General features: G+C 36.0%; 1 protein-coding gene across 1 annotated transcript in view; it reads right to left on the minus strand.

Annotated features, from left to right (window-relative positions):
- LOC149797391 (heat shock 70 kDa protein 12A-like) overlaps nt 1-7,513 on the minus strand; it is a 43,421-nt gene extending 35,908 nt beyond the window's left edge. The window contains exon 1 of the mRNA XM_089960408.1: nt 7,248-7,513. The gene's annotated coding sequence lies outside the window, so the exon portion shown is untranslated. The remainder of the gene's footprint in view (nt 1-7,247) is intronic.
- Nucleotides 7,514-14,743: the final 7,230 nt, after the last annotated feature.

A 14,743-nucleotide genomic window follows, 5' to 3' on the forward strand; every position in this document is an offset into this window, starting at 1 on the left:
TGTCTTGTACGAGAATATAAACTGGAGATAAGAGTCAAAAGAGTGATTACATAACACAAAAACACAACTTTATTACCAACTCCAGTCTAACAATAGACCAATTTGGCATAGTCACGAAAGATAGCTGAAAGAGAAAGAACTATTTTGACACGAGACTATATTAAGGTTAGTGTACTGATAATAACATGTATCAGTTGACATGGGAAACATAACGATTTGATAAAAAAATTCAATAAATTTACTTAATGAAATCAGCACTTTAACATTATTAGAAAGAACAGAAGATATATGGAAGTATCGCAGAATGAACATTTTAACATCAAGGCAGTCAGGTTGTCATGGAAATTAAATCGTTACAGAACAAGGTTTGCAAGGTTACAGCTATGTTTTCAAATTAAATCGTTTTCAGGCCTAAAAGATGTATCATATCACAATTTTTCAGAACCAACTACACCTGGAATTATGAACTGACACCTGCCAAATACACTGGTAAGGTACACAGTTAATTCAGAGATAACTCACCCGCAGAAGACCCAGTTTAAGAAGACGAAAGGTTTAAAGTTAGGTCTCTGTCCAAAACTTTTGCTGAATCATGCTCAGACATTACTCAGTATTTTAGCCTTTAAAAGCAATGTTGTTGCTGTCTTTTGTTTATGCCCCTCAAAACAGAAAGAGAACCTTTACCGAATTCCAACAATAAAGCATGATCAAAATAAAACTATACATGCATCTATCTACAAATACCCTGTGTGTGCTGTAATCCTAGCATACTACAATGTTATACTTTGAAAGTCTATATTTTCAACGTAGAATACAAGCCAACGCTATTTGCCTCGTAGTATTCATAACAAAAAGCAAACCTTGAAATATATTTATTTATGTTGCATGCAAGTTAGGGAAATTTGTTCCTAGAAAGACAAATATTAACTAATGGTGATAAAGGACGGAGTTTATCGTGTTACATATTGTGAAAATGACGGAACATTTATGTTCGTCGGGTATATTATTCAAAAACAATGTAAAAGAAATACAAACTAAGCAACAATGTAAGTTTTGAATTCCTGATACTGTATTTGGAAACAAACACTCTTGTTGATATATTCAAACGATTCTCCACGGTATCTGAGATACAAAGACATATACGATCATTGGATGTTAATGCACCGATTTGCAAGGTATAAATAAAAATGCATAAACTAGTTCCTTTCCGTCAAAAATAGTAGCTTCCATGTAATTTTATTTGTCATGGGAAATAACTGCTGCCTTCCGACTCCGAAGCCAAGGAGACCAAATGAAGAAGTGTGTGTGTGTGTGTGTGTGTGTGTGTGTGTGTGTGTGTGAGTGATTTGGATTTTGTAACGTAACTTTAACACTTTTCAGTCATATCGCTACGATGTCTGCAGTGTGACAGTCTATAGTGATGTCTAGCACTGGGGCATCTTGCCGCAGACATGTAGCATGATGTCCCACCCAGTCACATTATCCTGACACCAGGCCGACCAGTACCACCAACCTCTTAACGCTGAGCGCCAAGCGAGGCTGCTGTTAGTACCGTTTTTGTAAGTCTTTGGTATGACTCGGTCGGGGATTGAACCCACGACCTCCCGCATCCTAGGCGGAAGAAGAAGAAGAAGAAGAAGAAGAAGAAGAAGAAGAAGAAGAAAAAGAAGAAGAAGAAGAAACCACTTGATAATATCGCGGATCTCTGAGAAAATACAGAGCATCAAACAAAGCATGCTTTAAAAATATGACGAATGATCTCAATGCCAGATGCATTGCAGATACTTGGAATTGGTACATGTTGTAATCTGAATCATTCTTCTGGACATTATTGTATGTATGCATGTTACGTTTGCACTAAGCCCCTTCTTTTTATAATTGTAACAGTCTAACCTTATGTCATGTTGTTTTTTTTTAGTTACAAAACGTAAACTAAAAAACAAACAAACAACGCCTTCTTTATGTTATTCAAACATTAATATTTACAGCTGCAAACGAATAGAAGGTATGCAGTGAAGACAACGACAATATAAAATCACTTGATATCAAATTTCGCAAGCATAAACAACACAAATATAACTGTACTTCAGTTTGTCCATCTGGCAAAATCAAATGTACGTAATCATTTCCAGATCTGAGTTAATTATATATGTTTCAAAGCTAATGCGAGAATCAGCATAATGCATATTTTTTCATAACCGACTAGGCATCTTTAATGGACCGAAAACCTATCTTAAGGGCTGGACAAAATACAATGTCACTTTTTACCATGAATCAAGATTTAGCAAAATTTATTAAAAAAATTCCAATAGTTTTACTTGATATTCTACAAGAGATTCTATAAAAGAAAATACTCTTGTACTTGACTTCCAAAATATTAACTTCTCCGGATTTGGCAAGCTATGAATTCAGCAATGGTTTTACAGACTGTACAAAGAAATTACTTGCCTCTCCGTCTCGATAGGACTTCAATCAATCATTCCCAACAACGTATGCTAATCATTTCTGAAGTCAGTTGACATATATAGTATTAAGACCCGTGATCTGATCAATAACACATGTGTAAAACACGGTTTGATGTGTGGAAACATTTACTCCAGCATGAGGAAGGAGAACCTATTGTTCCAAGCCTTTCCAGAGGTCTTTGGAAAAAAACCTGCTACAACAGCAAGCCATGTATGATCATTATAAGTTATATTTCTAGATGTATAACGTATTACAGAACATCTACAAAAAATAGTTGTTTATTTTGTTATTTTTTCAAAAGAAGAAATCTATATGCAGTCAGTACGTGCTATTCTGATGTTTGAGTACAGCTGAAGTTATAAAAATGCACAAGACCGCTCCGGTGGCCTAAGTGGTAAGAGCTTCCGCTTCGGATGCGAGAGATCGCGGGTTCGAACCCCGGTCGAGTCATACCAAAGACTTATAAAAGGGGTACTAACCGCTGCTTCGCTTAGCGCTCAGCATTAAGAGGGTAATGTTAGGACTGGTCGGCCTCGTGTCAGGATCATGTGACTGAGCGGGACATGATGTCAAATGTCTGCGGCATGATGCCCCAGTGCTAGACATCACTATAAATTTCTAACTTGCAAATTAGGCATTAAACTGTCTAAGCACAACCAGCGAGCCTGTGCTGGAAAAAAGTTCTATCTCTTTTACTTCACTCAGCGAGTGTGTGATGTGTGATTTAGATTTTTAAAATAGCTTTAAGAATGTTCCAGTCATATCGCTACGATGTCTGCAATGTGGCAGTTTAAAGTGATGTCTGCAGCTGTTAGTACATTTTTATAAGTCTTTGGTATGACTCGGCCAGGGTTCGAACCCACGACCTCTCGCATCCGGGGCGGACGCTCTAACCAGTAGGCCACCGGAGCGGTCCTCAGCGAGAGTATATTGATAAAAACTTACAAATTATAATATTGTTTGTATCTCAAAGTACATGCTCAGTTTCCTAAAGATTAAAAACTCGAGGTACGTTCCTATTGTTTGACGGCAGCTTTCTCGTCAGCGCTTCCCCGTATTTTAAATTCTGGTGACCAAATTGCAAAAGATTCCTTCAATAAGGAATGTATTTCCATTTAAGAAAACCGTAATGTTTATATCAAGTATTTACGTCCCAGACTCTTAAAAATGGTCTAAGAAAATGACGTAGAATAGTCTTTTTCAGTAGCACGGCACTGTCCAACGTTCAGGTACAAATGGCGAATGTTGGCGCTTTAAATGAGACACGAATATGATCACGTGAGTAGACAAACATAATGGCTACAATTAGCTTGATAGATGGTGCAACATTTAAAAAAGCTGATATGCTGGGAAACATGTTTGACATGGGTGGGAAAACAAGAGTTCATCATATAAAAGTGGGAAAGAAAGTCGCAGTCTTGGGTGTCGTAAATCGTTATAGAATCTTGCATTCCTCTAATCTCTTGATGGGTCCGTATTTAAAAAAAAAATTTGCATGGGCTCTAATATTATTTGGGTGTCATTCATGCAGATGAGGAACACGAGGACCGCTGAAACGTTTCCTGCTTCCTTATAAGACAGCACTAACTAATGTGATTGTGCTTGATGTTGCTCTACAACTACTTGCTGCAGTTTGTAAGATAGAAATGTTTGTACCCATAGATATGTGGAGTCACAAAGGCTATGATGAGAAAGTAGACACTGGAGAGGAACTCGATCAAGCGCTTTGAAAATTCAAGTATTTTGGGTACTGTCAGCACACCTTTGCCAGGATCCTCGCTAGTTCGTTGATTATTGTTGATAGTTGTGTCTCTCAACTCATGCGGGCGATAAAACCCATGACTGAAGTCCGTCAAAATTTTATATTTTTCCAGGTGCTTCATATTGCGACTAATAAGCTTGTATTTCTTATATTTTGAAGCAAGGACAGGTTAAGGTCTGTAATTGCTAGCTTTGAATTTCTCTTCTTCCAATCTTACACATGGCTGTATTTTTGACAGTCTTTGCTGATTACGATTATATGTAGTTCTGTAAGTACATGGATGAAAATCGAGCACACGTACGGCACAGTCTATGTGGCCAATCCTTAAGGGTTCCTAACAGGGGTCTTATCTGGTCAACATGCTTACCACAGTGACACATTTGAAAGAAAAATCAACGATACCACACAATAAAGAACAGCAATTACTACCCAGTATTATGGCCATTTCAATCTGAAAAGAAAATTTTATGACACTGAGGTAGAAACCGTAGAAAGAAACACTAAGTACGTGCTGCAATGGCACTGTGATCGGGAAACGACAGTTATTTGCCATAGATTCAAGGATGAGGTTAAATTTGACATTTCTTTCTCCATTAATGCATAGAGGGATCGATTGCGTTATTTGTTATAAAATGCGGATACATGCCAACGCATTCCATTGATTGCCTTATATAGTTAGCCATTTCCGTGATCCCAAAACAAATATCTTTGTCTGGGGCTGAGCGATCCGTTTCCTTGTTTAAATATAGCTATTGAAGTCCCGATAGTAATAATAGTCCACTGTTTGAGGGTAAACAATGATTATTTGTAGAAAAAAATCAATTTCATACACCATGAAATCGTGGATTTAATAGTCAAATGTAATGTATGAATTGTGTCATACGACAGTTTTTTTACAATAAGACCCGTGTGAGACAGTTAAAATTCTATATGAAACGCCACATGAACGTTAACATAGGTTAACTTTGATAAATATTTTAAAGTTAGAGGAATATACACAACAATATATTATTATTATTATTATTATTATTATTATTATTATTATTATTATTATTATTTAATAGTATCTTTTTTAAAAATTTGGTTCAGACAAACAAATATCCACCGACGCATTCATATGTACCTGTGGCACATAAATAAATAAATAAATAAATAAATAAATAACACACATGCATACATACCAGCAAAGTTATACTGATAGACAAATCACTTACTTACATTTTAGCGATAGTGGATGCACAGATGTAACAATAATTTTAAGTGATATGTTCTGACGCGACTTTTTACAATCTAACTAGGAGGACGCTAAATCGTTCACATTTGGTCCCCTCTCAAAATTTACACTATACCATAAATGTTCTCTGTATATTTTTTAACATAAGTTTCATTATTAAAGATTATATTGTTCTGAAAACGCTATAAAAATGTTGATACTTTAACCTTGTCATCTTAAAGTTTCAGCCATTTTTGTTACATATACCTTTTTGCAACCTGACATTTCACTCAATACATTATAACCAAGATTGATCTGATGTGCTGTTAAGCTCTATAAACACATAATTAAATTCTACAAAATCTGAAGTGTTACGTATATCTGATTTAATTCATATTTATTTTAATTTAATTGTTTGTCAGTTTTAAATTTTTTTTATTATATTATATGCTATTATAATGTAAATTTATTCACTAGAGATGACACTATTTCAGAAAATTGTTTGACCTTGACTGTTAGTTTATAAACACCAGGTGTTGATTTAAATTCTGACCGTATTTCCGAACTTGTATCTGCCTTCGTAAACAAGTTCTATTTTATTCTAAAATGATTGGTTGTTTCCAAGGTCATGATAGGACTACATGATTTAAGATGTAAACCATTTTTTTATTTTTTTATTACTTGGAGTAAAATGATTGGTTGTAGTCAGGGTTAGTTTTGGTGTACCTGACATAAGCACGATCACGTGACCCCCTTTCGATTTCGCAATTCCGGTTTTTCCATTACGCGCATTAGTTAATTTTAATAGAGATGCTTTGAGAGAGATTTCTCAGTTTTGGGCTTTTTACACTGTTGTCAAGTTATTTTGTCGTAGCCAGATTTATAGTTCTAATTTTCTTCAGATCAGTTGGACTTGAAAAGGATTATTTCTTTTTTTCTCTGGAAATATTTTGAGGAGTGCTCACACAGAAAATTTGGAAAGACATTGCTTACAAATTTAATTTGGATTTCCAACACCGGAGTGCCATTATTTGTGTTTTTTACAAGGAACTGTAGATAAGCACAGTATTGACTACAGCATATGTCATCGTCATCCATCTTGGATTTTCCATCAGGATTTCAACTTGAAATTATTTGAACATTTGCTACTAGGACTTTTGCAAAATAATTCGTGGATTATTCTTAGATTATTTTTGGATTTGATTCTTGAAACCGTAAGTTCTTCTCCTTTTTTCATTTTTTACTGAATTTTTCCAGGAAAATAAATTATTTGTTAAATTTTAAAAAGCTTGTTGTTTTCACTCTTTCTGTGATACTGTTTATTCGAGCCTAAACACGTAACAGAAGGTTTTTAAAAAATGGAGAAAGGTGCGATATCACATATAGCAGATTACAAATTTAAATGAGAAGATATTTAACAACGTTTATATATCTCTAAGCAGAGATATACAAAGAAAGATAATTACCTTTTGGCTGAGACATGTATATACCATATGAATGTTTCTTGTTCAGGTAATATTTTGTCATTGACATAATACGACAATCACTTTTATGTGGACTGACATCTTTTTATACAATTTGTTATCAAGAGATATTTTAAGATAGCTAATCATCATCACTTAAATAAGTAGCCAACTGCATTCATGTATTTGTTGTTTGAATAGAGACACACAATTCGTTACCTTCATATAAGTTTTGGGTTAAAATATAAGAAGAACGAAAATGAAGATGAAGATGAAAATGATAAAGATAAACTAAGTAAGATATTTTTTCTCTCACAGATAATAGCTGATGAAAGGTAGTTACCTTAATATGTTTTCCTCTGATGGTACTTTTGATTCATTTAGGGAATACTTTCTGCGTCTCGATCTTATATTGTTCGGAATACCTTTCTCATGAATCAACGTTGGTTCATGTACAATACATGACAATGGAACTTTAAATCATTTTTCATCACAAAAGCAGCATAAATACTCGTCACTTGTTTAACAGACTTCGCGATCTAGATAATACAAGTTCCAAAATACCGAGGACGAATCCTTCGCAGCAACAGGCACTGCTTGATTCTTTGATTGTTTCTGGAATATGAGCTCTACACGCACCTGCTCTGTGATATGGAGCACGAATCAGTATCAGGAGCCTTACTTACATAGCACTGCCAGCTTCTGGATCAATAGCTAACAAGAGTTTAGTCAATAACACACACAAAGGTATGTACCTTTGTTAAACGCTGCTACAGGTAAACCGATGGCTTCAGAGCTGAAAACGGCCCTACATCAACGCACACTATTGATTATGATTTCTATTCGCTTGTGACGGTCTAACTAACCATGGGACCTAACCAGATATGTGCCTTGGAAGAAGAAAAATACGAACCACTTAAATTATCAGGGATATCTTCGCGCCTGTATTTTTTTTTTTTTAAAATACATTTTTTTTTACAATACTGTAGAATTTGAACTATTAGCTACAGAGAATATTTGTTATATGATGATTTATAAATTTTAGACATTTTTTACCTTGGAATCTTGAAATAGTTATACCAGTCACAGGCCGTGTCTGCCGTACTCTAAATGGGAATATAATATGTATCTCTCGACAAAGTCTTTGATTTAGCCACAATTGAAAAAAAGGTTGTTTTCACGATTTGCAAACAAATGCGACAATTATGTGTACATCTATATTATATTGTGTATAGTTTATTTGAATTTGATTTAATGTTTACCTTGGAGAAGTCTTTAACATATCCTCGTTTGAAGAAAATTATTTTATAAACTTCCTTGGAGATGGAAATAAAAACTGATTGAATAAATACGATAGTCAGCCATGTATTCATTAATATGACCGTGTGTAAATATATATTTGGAAATTTACTTGTCATCTATGCAATTGTTACGTTCCTCATTTGAATATTTTGATGATACAACATCGAATGAATAAAAGCTGTTACTTGAACTTTGTAGAAGAATCACAATTAAAGTTGCCACTATTCTTATGTTTTCGAGTTCCATTTCTTTTTCAACAAGTTTATAGGAGCCGCGGCAACGCAGTTGGTATAGTGTGGTACTCGTCAAGCAAGGGCGTGTTGCCATAATGTTTAATATAGATTTTACACGAATCGTGTTGCCATGATAATTGATATAGTTTTGTCACTAATCGTGTTGCATGATGCCTGATATAGTTTTGTCACTAATCATGTTGCTATGATACCTGATATAGTTTTGTTACTAATCATGTTGCTATGATACCTGATATAGCTTTGTCAATAACTGTGTTGTCATGATACTTGATATAGTTTTGTCACTAATCGTGTTGCATGATACCTGATATAGTTTTGTCACTAATCATGTTGCTATGATACCTGATATAGTTTTGCCAATAACTGTGTTGTCATGATACTTGATATAGTTTTGTCACTAATCGTGTTGCCCTGATATTTGATATTGTCTTTACACTAATCGTTTTGCCATGATACCTGATAAAGTTTTGTCACTAATCGTGTTGCCATTATACCTGATATAGGTTTGACACTAATCGTTTTGCCGTGTCACCTGACATAGCTTTGCCACGAATTGTGTTGCCAGGACACCTGATATTATTTTAGTCATTAATAATGTTGTCATTATATCTTATATAGTTTTTAAACTAATAGTGTTGCGTGAAACCTAATATAGTTTTGTCACTAATCGTGTTGCTATAATACCTGATTTAGTTTTTACACTAACCGTTTTGCCATGATACTGATACAGCTTTGTCATTAATCGTGTTGCCATGATACCTGCTATAGATTTGTCACTAATCGTGTTGTCATTATACTTGATATAGGTGTTACACTAATCGTGTTGTCATGATACCTGATATAGTTTTGACACCAATTGTTTTGCCATGATGCCTAATATAGTTTTGACGCTGATAGTTTTGCCATGATATCTGATATAGCTTTGTCAATAAATGTGTTGTCATGATACTTGATATAGTTTTGTCACAAATCGTGTTGCATGATACCAGATATAGTTTTGTCACTAATATGGTTGCCATGATACCTGATATAGTTTTGTCACTAATCGTGTTGCCATGATACCTGATATAGTTTTGTCACTAATCGTGTTGCTATGATACCTGGTATAGTTTTGTCACCAATCGTGTTGCCATAACACCTGATTTAGTTTTGTCACTAATCATGTTGCCATGATACCTGATACAGTTTTATCAATAATCGTGTTGCCATGATACCTGATCTAGTTTTTTCACTAATCGTGTTGCCATGATACCTGATATATTTTTGTCACTAATCGTGTTACCATGATACCTGATCTATGTTTATAGTCTAGTTATCATTTGTTGTAAAGTAAATAAAAGAAAACTTTTTCAGATCTTTTCGTCAGGACTAAGCTGCATGCAATACACAATACTAGTTAATGCCATACAAATATGAATTCCAGTTATTCCACTAACACACGTCAGTAGTAATGGATCCAATGTGGATTTGAAGTTGTAGAATGTGCCCACTGTATTCTCTTGCATGACATACGAGCCCACAAATGGAGCCAAAGAAGGAATTTACCTTATTTTGCCTCGATTTTTGGTTTTGCGCCGTCGAGCTCTCTTTAGGGTTCATAAGGGATATTGATTGATGTTCTTGCTGCATGTTACCTGTGATACACACGCACACAATTGCTCTCATCAGAACAAAATAATAAAGATAAACAGACTAATTTCGGTTTCAGCTTCACTTGAAACTGATGTTGTTCTTGCAAAACAACACATTGATAATTGTTGCTGGTTTCGCGGTATAATTTATTTATGTTGGATTCATTATTGTTGATTCACGAAGGGGTGTGTGTGTGTGTGTGTGTGTGTGTGTGTGTGTGTGTGTGTGTGATTTGGATCTTTAACGTAGCTTTAATATTTATTTGAGTCATACCCTTACGATGTCTATCGTGTCACATTTTATATTAATGTCTAGCACTGGGGCATCATACCGCAAAACATGCAGCATCATGTCCCACCCAGTCACATTATCCCGACACCAGGTCGAGCAGTCCTAAAACTAAATTCTTAATGCTGAGCGCCTTTCCACGAAGGAGTATTAGTGACGTCTAATATATGACGGCAGCTAAATGTTAATGTTTTCCCCAGTATGTTTGAAGGCATATATTTTCCCTAGACTCTTTTTATATTGTTAGGGTTTGCGCGCAGAACCAAGAGAGTCTTTATGACATTAGCACAGGAGAATGGAACAATTGCAAAAGAATTGAAAATTCATACTGATGGTGATTATTGTTGGTACAGGAAGCCAAGTGTTAAGCAACTGGAATTTTATTTAAGTTTTATTATCAAAGTTTCAATATAGACAAAACTGTTTTGTCTTGGGGAATATTTCCACTGATCTCATGCTTTTAATAACAGAACTGGAAAAATGGTAAGCAATTTGGTCACATAAATATACACCGCCTCTCCTGCATCCGACCCATACTCCAATGACAGAAGTACAGTAACGTTTGCAAAAACCATGAAAGCACACCTATTGTTCAATATGCACATCTAAAGACCATTAGCTTGACTAATTATTAATGAAACACATCGATAATAGCCTAAATGAAGTAAAAAAAATGTGTTATATATTGTACCCATCTGTATTTTAAAGACTAATAAACCATTACAAAGTCGTGGGAACATATGAATTTGACATTATGCGCATCTTCATATGATGACCATCGAAGCGATCTATATAAATCTGTGAGACAAATTGCACTCGTGAGATTCTATCATTCATTATTCCAGCTCCAGGTCAGAACAGTTATTGACAGTAGCAAAAGTCCCGGAAGTAAAGTGATTTGTCGATGTGTGTATCTTCACATGGGGACAATAATATACGCCAAACTTCCGAGCGATTAATAAAGACTAGTTACGTTCACAGATTCTGTTTTACGCTGTATTCACCTTACAATACTAAAAGAAAAAACTCTGACGAGAACTGCACCAGCAAAGGGACTGATCTGCACGCACATTTTCAAATGATGACAAAAAATAAGCTTTACTCTGATCCAACGAAAACTGAAATTAATAGATCTTTTCTACAATGCCTGTTTGCTTTCCTAAGTATTGCAAATATCGACAAATCCAGCGAGAATTTTCGAGGTTTTCATTCGAGGGGGAAAAACGAACTCCACAACGTCGAAAACTTATATTGTATACTTTAATGTTTTTATTTCATCCAGAAAGTGTAATAACAAAATTATTGATCCTCCATTTATCATATATTACCAAGTTTTCATTTTACTGCATGGGGCATTGGTCAAAAGTAACACCAGTCAATATTTGAGTCAATGTTGATGCAACATAATCAACAGGGATTACAACCAGGGTGGATCTGTCGGCGAACTCCAATTTTTTGCATGCTAATTAAATGATTCCATCCTGACATCGAGTTGGCATTACGAGGGTCCCAAGTGTAGACTGCTTTTCGACCCTTGAAAACGTATACGAGCGATTGTTAACATTGTGTTTAACAAGTGAAAGGAAGTTGTTGTCGATGTCGGCATAATTAGCCAGCCGATTCACCACCTCGTCAGTAAATTCAGCAACCTCATCACCGCGGTCAGAATCCGTCACGTATTTTGCATTAAAAATTTAATCTAGAACACAAACACCAAGGACGGTTAAGTATTTGTATCTAGGGCGAATAAAAATAGAGGTATTGCATACGTGAGAAAATCTACAACAACGTCGTCCAGTCTGTCAGTATGTGAAATTGGTGACACAAACCAATTCACACTTATCACTTATCAGTGTCACCCCTCTACCCCACTACCCTTTAATTATGATTACGATAAACAAGTATGATCCTGTTTCGCGCACCTTTGGGATGTGAGTTTTTCGATTTATCGAAACACTTTTCAAGAGGATGAAAAACAAATTGACAATTTCCTAAGATAAATGAGTGTTTTCCGCGCCTTCTTTGATTAATGTTCATTCGATTAGTCTCGATGAAGCTACTACGTGTGGTCGTCAGGGCATCTTTTCAATCTTTACTTCCACGACGTTTTGTTGTTGCAGCATCAGTATCATCAATGGACTCGAACCTGTTGAATTATATTTCCGTTTATTATAAGGTTTCCATCACAGACGCGCTCATATCCCACGCGGAATCGGGTCTTTTGAATTGGACCTTTATTTTTACTTATACATTTTTAGTTTTGTTTACTACAAGGCAGTTTAGCCGTTCACGCTCAGTCGACAACCGTAATCCGATTCCCATTGCCAGTTCCACTGCTAGTTTCGCAATCAGCTATTCGTTGTTGAGTGGCTTAATTGATGATTTTCTTCACCGGGGGTAGCATTATTGTCGTTGATAGAAGCGTAATTGCTTTCGGTGGTGCAAAAGTCACTAATCGTCGAATCATTCAACCGCTTGCAGTCCTAGATTTTTTTAACAGATCCGTAGAAATACGTTTGATGTTATGAACAGCTCGCATTACATTGTTTAGCCATTGATGTAGTGCGCAAGGTCAGGGCTGCGAGCATTTTTGTGCGCCTATAAACCACTCCCGGATAAAATAACGAAGGATATTTCTTGTAATATTTCAGGTAAATAGGTCTCCTCGCGTCCAAGTGCGACCGTCATTGTATTTAAATATAAGGCAGATCTCTATTGCATGTTGTATTGCAAGCTTTCCACACGGAGATCCAGTATACCTGTCCTGGTCCACAAACGTGAAACGAATATGAGCCATGGAGGATACACAGACGCCGAGAGGGTAATTGACAGCAGATCATACGGTTCGTCGGTCGTGGAGAACCCAAACAATAGCTAACGCTGAGAGGCTACGCTTGAGGAAGCTTTGTTTTCGTAACTGCCGCTGATGGCGTCACAGATAAATTGATCTGACTCGTTGAGGTAATGCTGACAATGTCTGGCGCAATAGGACATCTAGATCCTCCTAAACACAAAATGCGATTATTTTTTAAATCTCCAAAACATCTTCCGGCCAACTGAAAAATGTTAATATTGTCAATCGTGTGATGTCAACCGCACACGACATATCTTTTGCCTCTTCCACATAATCGCGTAAACAAACGAACAAATAATTACACTTTACCTTCGTAGATGTTGTCAGCAGATAGAGAAAAGCGGTTCTGTTGACGTATAAAGATTCAGCGCAATTGTCACAGAAGGGCTGAAATGTATTTATATACATTCACCACAAACACGGCCACGGCTGTTGCATTTGTACCCTCGAATAGAATTTATCATAGCCATTGCTGCGTTGTTAACACAACATAAGACTGAGGCTTGTGTTTTCATGTTCATAAATATCTCGAACAGGTTACTGTGGAACGATTTAATCGTACATTTGCGGAATGAGTACGAGTAGGATTAGTTAATGAGATCTCAGATCACAGAGCGATCGTGAGAATGGTGGACATGACTTCCACTAGTCACAGAAGCGATGAAAAATTAAATCACACACACGTTTGAATTAACACCCTCTGAGGCAATCAGAGAGAAGACTGTCACCGTTACCTACAAAATACTTGCGTGCAACATTCGTTAGCACCACAGGGCAGTTTGGCTCGTTGTCTATATTCACCGGGGGAGCTAGAACGCAGGCAACGTCGTGCTTCTGCCCCTGTATGATCCGTTGATGTAATTATAATCTCAGATAGGGTAGATTCTTCGAGGCGACCAACATGTTACCATTTGGCACCTACAAAAGACTGCGTTGCGGTCCTACTACCTATCAGAGCATCTGTGGGAGAGGAATTGCAAGTCGTTCCAGCTTGTGTGTGTGTGTATATATATATATATATATATATATATATATATATATATATATATATATATATATATATATGTTCCATTTCGTCCTTGCCACCCAATGTTCGCAGACCCACTTAGTTCCATATCCACCTTTGACATAGCACAACTCGCCACCTTGTAAATAAGAAATACAGTACACATCAAACAGAATCATTTGACCAATCAAAGATCTCCCCTCTTGACATGTTAAGTTTTAAATATGGTGACCTTCATTATGTCCACATGCCATGATTTGAAAGAAAATATGAATAAACAAACTGTCATGCCACATGTGTCGTTGTTTGTAACGGCTCCTATTAACTAATTCATCTTATTTTCCTGGTAAATTAAAACGAGCAGTCTAATTTAATCAGTTTCATTCATTCGGATAGCGGAGGGACACTTCGTGCTTTGGCCAGCTACGTATGTCAAGAGTCAATGTGAAACAAAGTGGATCAACGAAGATAATATCACATATATTTGAAGATATTCTTTAGGT

Source organism: Sinohyriopsis cumingii, chromosome 6, assembly GCF_028554795.1.
Source record: "Sinohyriopsis cumingii isolate HCF-2022 chromosome 6, ASM2855479v2, whole genome shotgun sequence".
Classification (NCBI taxonomy): domain Eukaryota; kingdom Metazoa; phylum Mollusca; class Bivalvia; order Unionida; family Unionidae; genus Sinohyriopsis; species Sinohyriopsis cumingii.